The 13,083-nt window shown below is 43.6% G+C and overlaps 1 protein-coding gene across 14 annotated transcripts in view; it reads left to right on the top strand.

Moving 5' to 3' along the window:
- Positions 1-13,083, top strand: part of nfixa (nuclear factor I/Xa) — a 142,960-nt gene that overhangs the window by 73,680 nt on the left and 56,197 nt on the right. The window lies entirely within an intron of this gene.

Raw genomic sequence — 13,083 nt, forward strand, 5'->3', positions numbered from 1 at the left:
GTTGGTTCGGTCTCAGTTACACTTCCTGGACAAATAAAAGGTCACAATCTGATTTTAACAAGCAATCGACTGCTAATCGTCTGGCCCGATTATTGGCACTGCTATTTGGCATTTGACCCCGCCAGCTATGTGGCCCCGCGAAGTATAGAAAATGGACGGATGGATAGTTTTAACTAACCAAATTGGTAACAGTCAGACGCCTGTTACACGATATTATAATCTGGGAAAATTCTGGACAATATAGGATATCGGATCCATCCATCCGTTCATTTTCTATGACACTTATCCTGACCAGAGTCGCGGATGTATGCTGGAGCCTATCCCAGCTGTCTTTGGGCGAGAGGCGGGGTACACCCTGGACTGGTGGGATATTGGTACCGAAAAAGACAATTTCCTCTGCTTTGTAGCCTTAGCGCATTCATTCAATTCATTCTGGTGCACCCTGGACTGGTGGCCAGCCAATCACAGGGCACATATAGACAAACAACCATTCACACTCACATTCATACCTATGGACAATTCGGAGTGGCCAATTAACCTAGCATGTTTTTGGAATGTGGGAGGAAACCGGAGTACCCGGAGAAAACCCACGCAGGCACGGGGAGAACATGCAAACTCCACAAGGGTGGAATTGAACCCTGGTCTCCTGGTCTCCTAGCTGTGAGGTTTAGACATCATTTCAACCTATTTGACTTTCCCACCTGTTGTTTATTTCAGCCGTAAATTTACGTTTGAATTGGCGAGAATGTTTACTAAGCCAAAATGAAAGGCTTCACCCCAAGATTTTGTCTCATTGACGTCAGTCTCTGCAAATCTATGCAGTGGTCTGTGGTGAAGAATCTTACGTGTTTTTTTTTTTTTTTAATGCAGTACCTTCATCCTAAAATGATGGCTTCAGTGACAGCTCATCATTCATGGACATATTCCACTTCCAGTCAAATGTGAGCTTAGTTGTGCTTACAATGTCAGCCACATAATTGAGATACAGTAGTTTGAAGTGTTTGTGATGGCGTTATGACGTATATATGCATACAGATGCTATTTCTGGGAATGTGAGAAGTGACTCCAGGCCAAAATGTGTTTTTTTTCAATAATCCGTTTGACCTATTTTTCCTGCATGAAATAAGCGTAGCGAGACTCTCACCTGTAGCTCCATCTGTACCCTTCAGTGACCTCCCGTTCCCCTTGCATCTAAGTCCAAACTGATTCGATTTACCGCAGTTGACTCTTGCCTCAGCCAAACATTTTCGGGTCATGCCGCTTTCAGCTTTAGCGGTAGTCTGATCTGGCTGTAACCCTGCAAACCCTGACTTAAACTGCGTGTGCATGTGTCAGAGCCATATTAGCGGTAGACTCTCTGGCCGGGCCTGCGTCGGTAATGGCCGATTAATCGACTGGTGACATTATCAAAGCTCCCCTCAGTCCCAAAGCAGCTTAGCCTCTCCAGGGCCCGGCCAGAACACCCTGTTTTTTGTGTGTGTTGTAATGCAGTGGATGTGTTTGTATTAAAGCTCCAGTGTTGTCATAGACCTCCGCATAAAAAGAAAGAAAGTAAAACACAGAAATAACCGTTCCCGCCGCTGCTGCATGACACCAATAATTCCATCACATTCAGAAAAGGAAGCCGTGCTGAAGCCCGCTGTATAATTAGTGGCATGTGATCGAAAAGCAATATGGACAGCAGAGTTAGTGACAGAGGGGAAACAGAAGCAGCTGTGCCGGCAGACTCAAATAAGCACACACAACGGCCATGAGAGTAAACACAGTTTAAATCCACTCTGGGATTACAAATCCACTTATAGTGGGTCAACTTGACTATGTCAGCTGCAGATCCCACACTGATCCCACAGCCTCTCCACACTGCTTCATGTTACATATGTGAAAAATCGCAGATGAATTCCCACTTGATTAGTTGCCATGTTTTGTTTTTTTTGTTTGTTTTTTTTTGCATCATGCACGCACATCCTGACTGTACTTCATTTCAGCCAGTCCACTCCTGCTGTGGGTCACTTATGTTTAGATGTTGCCGTCTGTTGAGCATGTTTTATATTCCTCTACATTGAATTTAACTGGCAATAAATGAATGTAAATGGAAGAGCAAATGAAAGCATGGCTGCCAAAGAGCAGAATGTGTCTGCATGTTTTTGTGAATGACTGAAGGACTGCATCGTCTGTATGAGTAATGGCACATATGATATTGACTTTAATCACATCTGTTTATGTGATTTCATCTCTCTGTGTTCCCATTGGACCTGCGCGAGTTCTTGGAATGGACTGCAGCCCGGCCTGCCAAAAATAATCGCTTGTTTGCTGCTATTTACTTAAATCTGTCAAAGAGGCACTGTTGGAGCCTGCGCTGTTATGCTTCTCCCTTTTAGCTCCGTGGTGTAATCGTGTCGGTGCAAGGTTGTGCCAACGTGTACCATGTTCTATACGCTTCTCTCAGTTGTGTGTTAGAGTCCCGCGTCTCCATGCGTCTCAAGCCAGTGAGTACGCCGTCTCTCTGACACGCACAGCCAGCTCAAGAGTGTGAAACGCCTCAGTCGAAAGCTGGCATAGACGAGTGGATTCATCTCTGTGCGAAACCGGAGGACTGTGAAATAGAAAAATATGCACACATACTAGTGAAAAAGTGTCACACTGGTGTCTCCGGGGCGGATTTGTATGGTGGGATGTTTGCATTTGTAACACGAGAGATGTCATTATTCTTCCTCGTTGACTTGGAGTGGAAAGGTGGTGGGCGGTGGCCAAAGAGCATGCAAGGTGAGATGATGCCAGGCAGATCTCAGCTCACACGTCCCCTCCCGTATTTTTTATTTTTTCTCTCTCGGTCAGTACTCCCTCTCTTCATCATTTCTCCCAACATCTTTTTTTTTTTTTTTCCCTTTCACATGGGGTCGGGAGGCATGACAGACCGCTCCCAGCTGGAGCGAGCTCTGAAAGCATCCAGGGATATATCGGTTATTATTAAACCTGCTCTCAGATTGCCAAATACCTCATCACTCATGTATGCACGCATACTCATATGGACACATTCAGGCACCACCTGGCAGAGGGACACAAACGCCTCCCTCCCTGAAGATAGACTCTAACAAAGAGGAATAAAAAAATAAGTTTCTGATGAGAAGTTATGGGGAGGTTGTCATAAATCTTCCCCTCTGTGATGGCTAAATGGCAAACACATGTCAATGATGTCTCCCTGGATGTTAGCTTTGCAGCCTTTGTAGAAGAGTTAGTGTAATTCTTCCGTTTCATCAAGAACAGCCATGCATATAGGGCCCATGAGAAACTAATCACATACCATACTGATTCTGTATGAATATAGCACCTTGCGCTAAAATGACGCCAGATCGCAGACATCCATCTGGTCCAAACCGTATAACTCATGACAGTCTGAACCAAACTGTCCCACTTTTGCAAGCTTTTTTCACCACAGCTCCATCTGCTGGATCTGCTTTGTCATTACGGCCCCAAAGCAAGACGATGGCAAAAGTGACATTTATGCAAATGCTAAAAGGGACCTGTTATGCTCATTTTACGACCCTTTGTATTGAATTGTGGACTCCTATAGAGCAGCTACACACAATAACCTGCACCTCAATAACCTCATTTTACGACCCTTTGTATTGAATTGTGGACTCCTATAGAGCAGCTACACACAATAACCTGCACATCAATAACCTCATTTTACAACCCTTTGTATTGAATTGTGGACTCCTATAGAGCAGCTACACACAATAACCTGCACCTCAATAACCTAATTTACGACCCTTTGCATTGAATTGTGGACTCCTATAGAGCAGCTACACACAATAACCTGCACCTCAATAACCTAATTTACGACCCTTTGCATTGAATTGTGGACTCCTATAGAGCAGCTACACACACTAAGCTGCACCTCAATAACCTCATTTTACGACCCTTTGTATTGAATTGTGGACTCCTATAGAGCAGCTACACACAATAACCTGCACCTCAATCTAATTTACGACCCTTTGCATTGAATTGTGGACTCCTATAGAGCAGCTACACACACTAAGCTGCACCTCAATAACCTCATTTTACGACCCTTTGCATTGAATTGTGGACTCCTATAGAGCAGCTACACACAATAACCTGCACAGAAAACTTTTTAGATTTTGCAGAATCTGCACCTATTCCAGCTTTTCCTTGCCAAAACGGTCTGTTTTAATTTATTCCACGCATGGCTTTTCTCCAAGCATGGCCACTCCACTGGGATTGGTCACACACCCAAAGTGCTTCCTAACTATGAACCATATAAGGAAGTCTGCCCCTCTGTGACATCACAAAGGGGCAGTTTGAGCGTTTTGAACCATCCCATACTTCTTTCAGGGCTCACTTTCAAATGCGCAAACCTCATGATCTGAAACTTTGGCATCGTTTAACACGAGAATACAACATTCTAACTACATCTTTATGAGGGATGCCTCTGGACTGAACTTCATAAGCCTGCATTTTGTTATCAACCATCCACTGAGAAATTGAGAGCATTTTCCAAAAAAAGCCTGGTAATTTTAACAAAATGAAAGCAAAAACAAATAATCTTGGATCAGCACCAAAATTGAATGTGTTTCTCTTCAGGTCATGCCCACCACTCAACATTTTTTGTGAAAGTCAGTTAAGTAGTTTTTGCATAACTTTGCCAACTAATGAACAATAAAATGGCGGTGAAAACGGAACCATTTGGCGTTGGTTAAATGTAATCTTAAGCCATCAAAGTGGAGAAGCAGACCTTGATTATGACAGAAATTTTTGGCTAGCGTTGTTATGCAAGGTAATGCGGATTTAAAAAAAACGGCAGATGTCTTTTACTACCTGTGTCTAAACAGTATCAAATTGAGTGTCTTTTTCTTTGTTTTTTTCCCATCAGTCCTGAAGCTATAGACCACGGCTAATCAATTAGCCATTAGCGAGACCTGCAAGTTCAGTTCATAGCGTGGTAGCAACTAGGAGCATGACAATATGGCTAACTATGGCGATATTGCGATGGATTATCGATGCACTCTCATCTATTATTCTTAAAATCTAGACACTAGAAAACACTGTAAATATCGATAATTGCAGTACCGGCAGAACTCACAATTGGACCAAACCAAGTTGCAAGTGTCAGGACTTTAGGATTTTCAGTGACGTTAAATGTTCATTTAGCACTTTTATTTGGCATTTTAACTACTTTAAAAAGTGTTTTGGGTGTGCAGAACTGATGAATTGTATTTGTATTATTTCTTATGGAAAAAAGTATTTTTCCGTTTGAGTCAGACCTTCTGGAATGGATTAATGACGCTAACCAAGGTTCCACTGTATTATCATGATTGGGACCAAACTTTTTCCATCTTTTTCCATTTTTTTTTTATTTTGTAAAAATATGCTCTGCAGTAGAACATACAACAGTACATTGTAGTGCTATTATTCCTTTTCCTCCAGTGTCGCATTTACCCACAGTTTAATAGGCCTCTAAAGGGTAAAGAGCTTTGCTTCAACATTGAACTTGAAGCTGAGCCTGAACTTGAGCTAGACTGGGTCAATGCCAGTTGGAAGCCGCCTCCCCCCCGCCCCCCTACACACACACACACACACACACACACACACTACTAGTTGCGCCCTCGCCCTTTCTCTCAGTGTCTGGATTAAGGAGCAGTGGCGGCATCAAAGGCCTGTCACCACTGGAATTAATAGAGCGCCACACGTGCATGAAAGCAAGGTTGTGCAACTTGAGATGTGGCGTTTGGGAGGAGGATGGGAGGCATTTGGAGATTTGACATGGGGGTATTAACAGTATTGAAAGGGAGGCAAGGTTGTTCCAGACAAGGTTATAGGGCAAGCAAGGGAAAGCATGTGTGAAAATGAAATATGGTGTGGTTTTCAAGCTCCGTGGGTGGAACTTATACATGTGTTGAAAAGCCGGGGGCAAAGAGAGGTTATGTTTAAAGGTCAAATCCTTTGAGGGCACATGGGGGGAAGTGTTCAATCAGAACAGGGAATGAATAGAGGCACTTAACACAACTTCAAGCCGAATGTCACGCTTGCTTACACTTCACATGGTCGCTCATGCTTGCTTATCTATATTTTCATCATTCAGACCCACACGGCAAAGAGCCTTACTTTACTTTTGACTCCATCGATGTTTAAAATGGTTCCTGAAATATATACACATACCTCAGCACTCTCACGCATAACGACAGGGGGGGTTCTGTCGCGCTCCGGATCATACAATAGCAGCTCTATTACAGCAGAGAGTGACGGGATGGGGGTGGGCAGAAAGATAGAAAGTGCACTGAAGAAAAGAATCCGTGCGATCCTCTTACATGCAGGACATGCCTTCAAGCCCACACTGAACGATATTTAATGACCTCATTCTGAAATGCTACCTACAAGGAAACATAAAGACGCTCATGGAATTCAGTGATGTATACACATGAACAGAATGAGCCTATGCAGGTTATACCAGTACAATTGTGATAAAGTACAGACCTCCTGTGAGGACGCAACCTCTGCTAGGAACAAGCCACCCCTGTGTTTCCCCTCCTCCTGCATATCCTGCTTGCACCGTCTCTCCAGGAAACGCTCCTCCTCCCTTCCTTCCTCCATCCCTCCCTCCTTTTTCACCCTCCTTGACTGTTGTCAGGGTCTTTATCACAGCTCTGCCCCCTTCCTCTTTCTATCTGTTAGGATGAAAGAGCCAGTGAAGTCCCATTGAGTATTATTCTGTGTGTCGCAGTGTGTACATATATATATGGTTGTCAGTGCAAATGTTTCTTTGTACAACGGGGGACTTGCTAGCTAGCCGTGTGAGGGCTCCCATTGAGTCAGAGCAGGTGGGCTCCTGCTCCTACAGTTCTGTTAATCACTCCTTTCTCTGTGAGGCTGACTGGGTCAGGCTGAGGGCAGCCGGCATACAGACAGCCCACTGTTAATTCCCGCCCGAGCGAGGAGAAGTCAATGGATGACGAGGCGCACGGTGCGCTTATTAGCCTATGTAGGACTGCTTCAGGTCTTGCCTGTAGGGGCAAAAGTAACAAGCCATTGCCTCGCATTCATTCACATTTTTTCATCATCGGTGTGTTTCTTTTGCTTAGACTGTCAACTGATCATCATACCTTGTGGTTTAATTGTTTTTCCTTGTTTTCAAAGGATTGCAACACTTGTTTTGATTCGGTTTTGCTCAAATTCACGCCAAATTTTTGTTTCCGTACACTGTCGGTTGGTGTATAACATTGTGTGTCACAAACTAGTTCCTGTACTGTGTCATGAAGTGGAATTGAGTTGCATTACTACTAAGTAACCCACCATGGGGCCAAAGAAAGTAGCGAATTCCAGCAATTTGATAAAGAAAGTAAGAAAAACTATTGAATTCAATGTCGGCATGGTTTATTATCACAAATAAGTTTATTCCTTTGGTAATTTAGAATTTATATTTATTATTGCATTTTTTTCTCCATTCCAGTTTCCTCCCACATTCCAAAAACATGCTAGGTTAATTGGCAATTCCAAATTGTGAGAGTGTGAATGCTTGTTTGTCTATATGTGCCCTGTGATTGGCTGGCGACCAGTCCAGGGTGTACCCCGCCTCTCACCCGAAGACAGCTGGGATAGGCTCCAGCACCCCCGCCCCTCGTGAGGATAAGCGGTAGAAAATGAATGAATGAATGAATGTTTTCTGCATGTAAAACTCTAATTATTTTCTCAAAAATGTATTTTAGAGATGGTTTACATGATGGGGAAAATTACTTCTACCTTTGTATGTGTCTTTGTATGAAACATTTTGGAACAAAAATAACAAAAACCTAAGCATCACTATATAATAATTCTATATTAAATGTATTTTTGGTAATGTTTTTGTGTGTCAAGGTTGGGTTAACCTTTTGGGTTGACTTTTTGGAACAAATTAATAATGAATAATGAATCAATAATGAACCGAGGTGCCACTTTATGTTCCCATGTATGTTACAAATCCAATTTGTGATGACCGAGTGTCTTGTCGTGTCAAAATTGTTATAAAGTGGATATACATCGTTTTCATAGGACAGCCACCCTCTAATTTAGAGTTTATACAAAAGCAATTTGTTTTTTTTTTTGCCTTGTTATTTCTGTATTGTGTTTTATTGTGAGCTTTGTCAAGGTAGGAAACAGAGAATGTGACAAATTGGCAAGTCTGTGAAAACTTTGATCACTGGTCAAGTTGACTTCCGAACAGTCATACAGGTTGTCAACCCTGCAAGGAATAATAAGTCACTCAGGGTTTCTTTGCTGATTCATTAGTTAGTCCCGTTGCAACTTTGGAAGGAAAATAAAACATTTGTGGTGGTTCCTAACCACTTCGACTTTGTTTGGTTTTGCAGAAGTCCGCTCCCAACAACAAGTGAAATACAACTAAGGTTAAATGCGGCTATAACAGCAGGATGTCCATTCAACACAATATGTCCTGTGGGACATACGGCTTAGGTGGCCGGCCCTTCACATCACATGTGATGTCCAATTTGGTACCTTTTATGATTGACATTTCTAAGTATATCTATAGCTGAGGTATCAGGCTGTGGCATATAGTTTCACCACTTACTGTAGCCTGCGTAGTTCAATTCCTGGCCTGCATCCAGTCTAAACTCCACATACACCAATCAGACAGGTCATCGCATTAACGGTGAAACGTGATCACCGCTCATCTCTGATTAAAAAAGGAAAAGTTACATAAAGTATTGTGAGATGCGGAGTACTATTTCAGATACTTTGGCTAGCAAATATATAAGACATTTCTAAATCCGGATGGGAGTGCTGTATGTGTGTGTGTGTGTTTACAGAGGGTTCATTGTGTCAGGGAACAATTACTATGCAAAAAACAGGTGAATGCATACCTTCCCAAAATGGCCTACATAGGAATGTTGTAGAAAATACAAAAGTCACTGTATTAAGTAGAAACCCACCTCCCGTTTCTTGCATCCTTCGCTTCTGCATCTCCCTCCTTCCTTCCTGCATTGATGTTTTCTTGTTTAATGTTCCTCTTCTCCCCATCAGGCTTAATGCCTACTTATAGCTCCATTTAGGATGCATGCGTGGAAATTGGGTAGGGGATCGTGTGGGTTTTGTGTCCTTGGAGATAACCAGTGAGTGGGAGGTGACAAAGGTAGCATAAGCTGTTTGAGTGCATGCTTTAAGTGCAGGAATAGATCTCTGACAAACGAAAGTGCGGAGGGGTGCGCATTTGTCAGTGTTGTTTGAAAAGCCAGAGGAGAGCTAATCTGCACGAGTCACTCCACCTTGTGTTTGATCAACCCGTCATCTCCGCCTTGCCTGGATGTTTCACTCCACTATCAGCAAAGAACCGAAAGGGGGAATTTAACATTATCACCTAGAGCAGTTGTGTTAGCATGCTTCCAAATGAGATTTTTTTTATTTGTAAGCTACTAAAAAGCGTTTAAAAATATATATTTAAAAGGCTCCTCATTGTGTCAATTTCACTTTTTGAGAGTTGTCCACCCCTGTTGTACTGCAATGGTGTCAACCGTGACTCTTCCTGTCCAAGTCAAGATCAGTAGGACTTTCCAGCACAGTGCAGCACAAAGGCTGACACTCTGGGACTTGTGGACCCGGCTGATCAAATTTTAGTGAAATCACCTTCAGTTGGCCCAAACTTGACAGAAAATTGGATTAATCTATGCCGAGTTTTAGGGGATCGGAAGGTTTAGTTCAAAACCAAGCAAGGAAGGTTATATGGAATGAATTCAGGAACACCACCAGTGTATTTTACCAAAGAACACTATAAAATAACATTGTACAATTTAAAAATATATATTTTTCATAAATAAGAGTTAAACTGGATGATTGCTTAGCACGCAGGCGTCACAGGTAGGAGACCTGAGTTCAATTCCACCCTCAGTTTCAGTTTATATGCTTGTTTTTATGTAGTTTGCTCGCTCTTACTTTTGATAGTAAGCTGATGCCATACTTGTTGCTTTATCTGTGTGCAGGGGGGGCGTGGTCAAGTACTGGGGAAACTCCGCGGAGTAAAGACATTTACTATATCGGTTACATATTCACCAATATTGATTATTCATTCATTTATTTTCTACCGCTTTTCCTCACGAGGGTCGCAGGGGTGCTGGAGCCTATCCCAGCTGTCTTTGGGCGAGAGGCAGGGTACACCCTGGACTGGTCGCCAGCCAATCACAGGGAACATATAGACAAACAACCATTCACACTCACATTCATACCTATGGACAATTTGGAGTGACCAATTAACCTAGCAAACTCCACACAGAGATGGCCGAGGGTGGAATTGAACCTATTGAACCTCCTAGCAGTGAGGTCTGCGCACTAACCACTTGACCGCCGTGCCGCCCCGATATTGATTAATCTGTGATAAATTATAAATCGTCCCGCCGATACATGGGGAAGTATCTTCGGGCAGGGTCTCTTATTAGACACAACATTTCTACTTAAGAGGTAGAAATGCGGTCGAGTGGCCACACAGCTTGGAGACCCGAGTTCGATTCCATCCTCGGCCATCTCTGTGTGGAGTTTTACATGTTTTCTCCGGGTACTCCGGTTTCCTCCCACATTCCAAAAACATGCTAGGTTAATTGGCGACTCCAAATTGTCCATAGGTATGAATGTGAGTGTGAATGGTTGTTTGTCTATATGTGCCCTGTGATTGGCTGGCGACCAGTCCTGGGTGTACCCTGCCTCTCACACGAAGACAGCTAGTATAGGCTCCAGCACCCCCCACCACCCTCGTGAAGATAAGCGGTAGAAACTGAATGAGTTAAAGTGTATAACAATTGTCATGAATGTTTCTTCGGGATGAACAAAAGAGCTGCCTGGTAGAGGTGATACTGTTGTTATGATTGGCGATACATGAATATACGTTTGAATATTGGCGCTGCAATCAGTCCCCTCGAAGGACTAAAATGATCCAAGGCCCTTTTGATGCCCCCACACCCTATTACGTCTATCCCAAACTTTTATAGTTTCCTTAGTGACTGTATAATGTAACGTAATCTGAAGTGTAGCCGTGACTATTCTACCAGGGGCCCTGTTTAACCCCCCCCCCCCTCCTCCCCTTGTAGTAAAATGAAATACACTCTGTTTTCTATTAATTGATACCTCCCCTCTATATTTCCCCTAATCCTAAACTGCGCCCCTGTTAAATCTATACCTCTACTATCCCAGTAATGATCTGCTTGGCGTTATTATCAGCTCCATCGCCGTCATCCTTGTTCCCGCATCCTCAGCAAGGTAATCCTCTCTAAACAATCCCTCATATCCCAGATCCACTAATAATCCTTAATAATCACTATTAGCTATTAAGCAGCCAAAGTAGGGGAGTTGCCAGCACAATAGATCATATCAGGCCTGAACGGAGCATTTGCCATGAGTGAGTCTTGTTGATCACGCACATCGATGTTGTATAATGATAAATGGAATGCCTTTGTGTTGCACCTTTTTTTACCCTAATGGTATTTAATGGTACTTAAGCACTTTACAATCTTGCCTCATTCACTCAGTCACGCTCATATTCAATCACCGATGGCTCATCAGGAGCAATTAGGTGTTCATTGTGCTGCTAAGGACCACATCTACTTGGGCTTTGATGGAGCTACGCCGTCACGTGTAATACTGGGGTGGGGATACGATTTGGAAGGAGCTCTAACACGGTGTCATAAACGTTTTACTTCACACGAATCCCCATTTTTTGTTTCCGTGTGTTGTCTCCGAGGAGAGACAATCAAAGGGGGTGTCAGTAGTTTTGCCACAAAATCACCCCTCTCTCCTGAGTGGATGACATCACCACGGTAATGATGTTGCAGGTCACGGGTCATTCACATGTTGTGACTTCACGGTCATAACTTTGTAGTAATATTAGAAACAGTTGTTAGCAGCGAGCCACACACAGACACCTTTTTAGTGATCTTTTCCTTTACTCTCTCAGTTTGGCTTTTACCGCAGCCTTAATGCGTGTTAACTTGTGAAGCAAACAGAAATTGAGTAAGGGGCCGCCGACACAGCTGGGCAGTGATTGAGGAGCAAAGAAAAGAATTATAAGCACGGGGGGAGGGGGGGGTAATTGCAGGAAAGGGGATTATTAGTTTGTCACTATCCTCAGTCTAAAAGCTCTCAGACCAAGGCCGTGGATAAGTGAAATCATATGGCGCTCTCATCACGGAACAGAATAGGGAGAGTGCGTAGACGATTGTAGAGCGTATCGGCGTAGCACGACACAACCATTCAACTGGGCTCATTAAAACATCAGCTAACTCATTTATGCTATGGTCCATATGGTACTGTGAAATTGGGACGTGTGCCAGTGCTTGCATCTCTACTCTGACGCATTGTGCATATTGCAATGTTATTTTACCGAGCAGAGACATGGTGGATGCTAGTTTGTATCAAATAATCAAAACAACATGAATATGTGAACAGAACTCATTCATTCATTCATTCATTTTCTACCGCTTTTTCCTCACGAGGGTCGCGGGGGTGCTGGAGCCTATCCCAGCTGTCTTCCGGCGAGAGGCGCCAGCCAATCACACGGCACATATAGACAAACAACCATTCACACTCACATTCATACCTATGGACAATTTGGAGTCGCCAATTAACCTAGCATGTTTTTGGAATGTGGGAGGAAACCGGAGTACCCGGAGAAAACCCACGCATGCACGGGGAGAACATGCAAACTCCACACAGAGATGGCTGAGGGTGGAATTGAACCCTGGTCTTCTAGCTGTGAGGTCTGCGCGCTAACCACTTGACCACTGTGCCTGCGTGAACAGAACTATGTTAAAAAATGTCAGTTCATTCATTCATTTTCGACCGCTTTTTCCTCACGAGGGTCGCAGGGGTGCTGGAGCCTATCCCAGCTGTCTTCGGGCAAGAGGCGGGGTACACCCTGGACTGGTCGCCAGCCAATCACAGGGCACATATAGACAAACAACCATTCACACTCACATTCATACCTATGGACAATTTGGAGTCGCCAATTAACCTAGCATGTTTTTGGAATGTGGGAGGAAACCGGAGTACTCGGAGAAAACCCACGCATGCACGGGGAGAACATGCAAACTCCAC

Source organism: Doryrhamphus excisus, linkage group LG9, assembly GCF_037039965.1.
Source record: "Doryrhamphus excisus strain RoL-2023G ecotype Guam linkage group LG9, RoL_Dexc_Guam_v1.1, whole genome shotgun sequence".
Classification (NCBI taxonomy): domain Eukaryota; kingdom Metazoa; phylum Chordata; class Actinopteri; order Syngnathiformes; family Syngnathidae; genus Doryrhamphus; species Doryrhamphus excisus.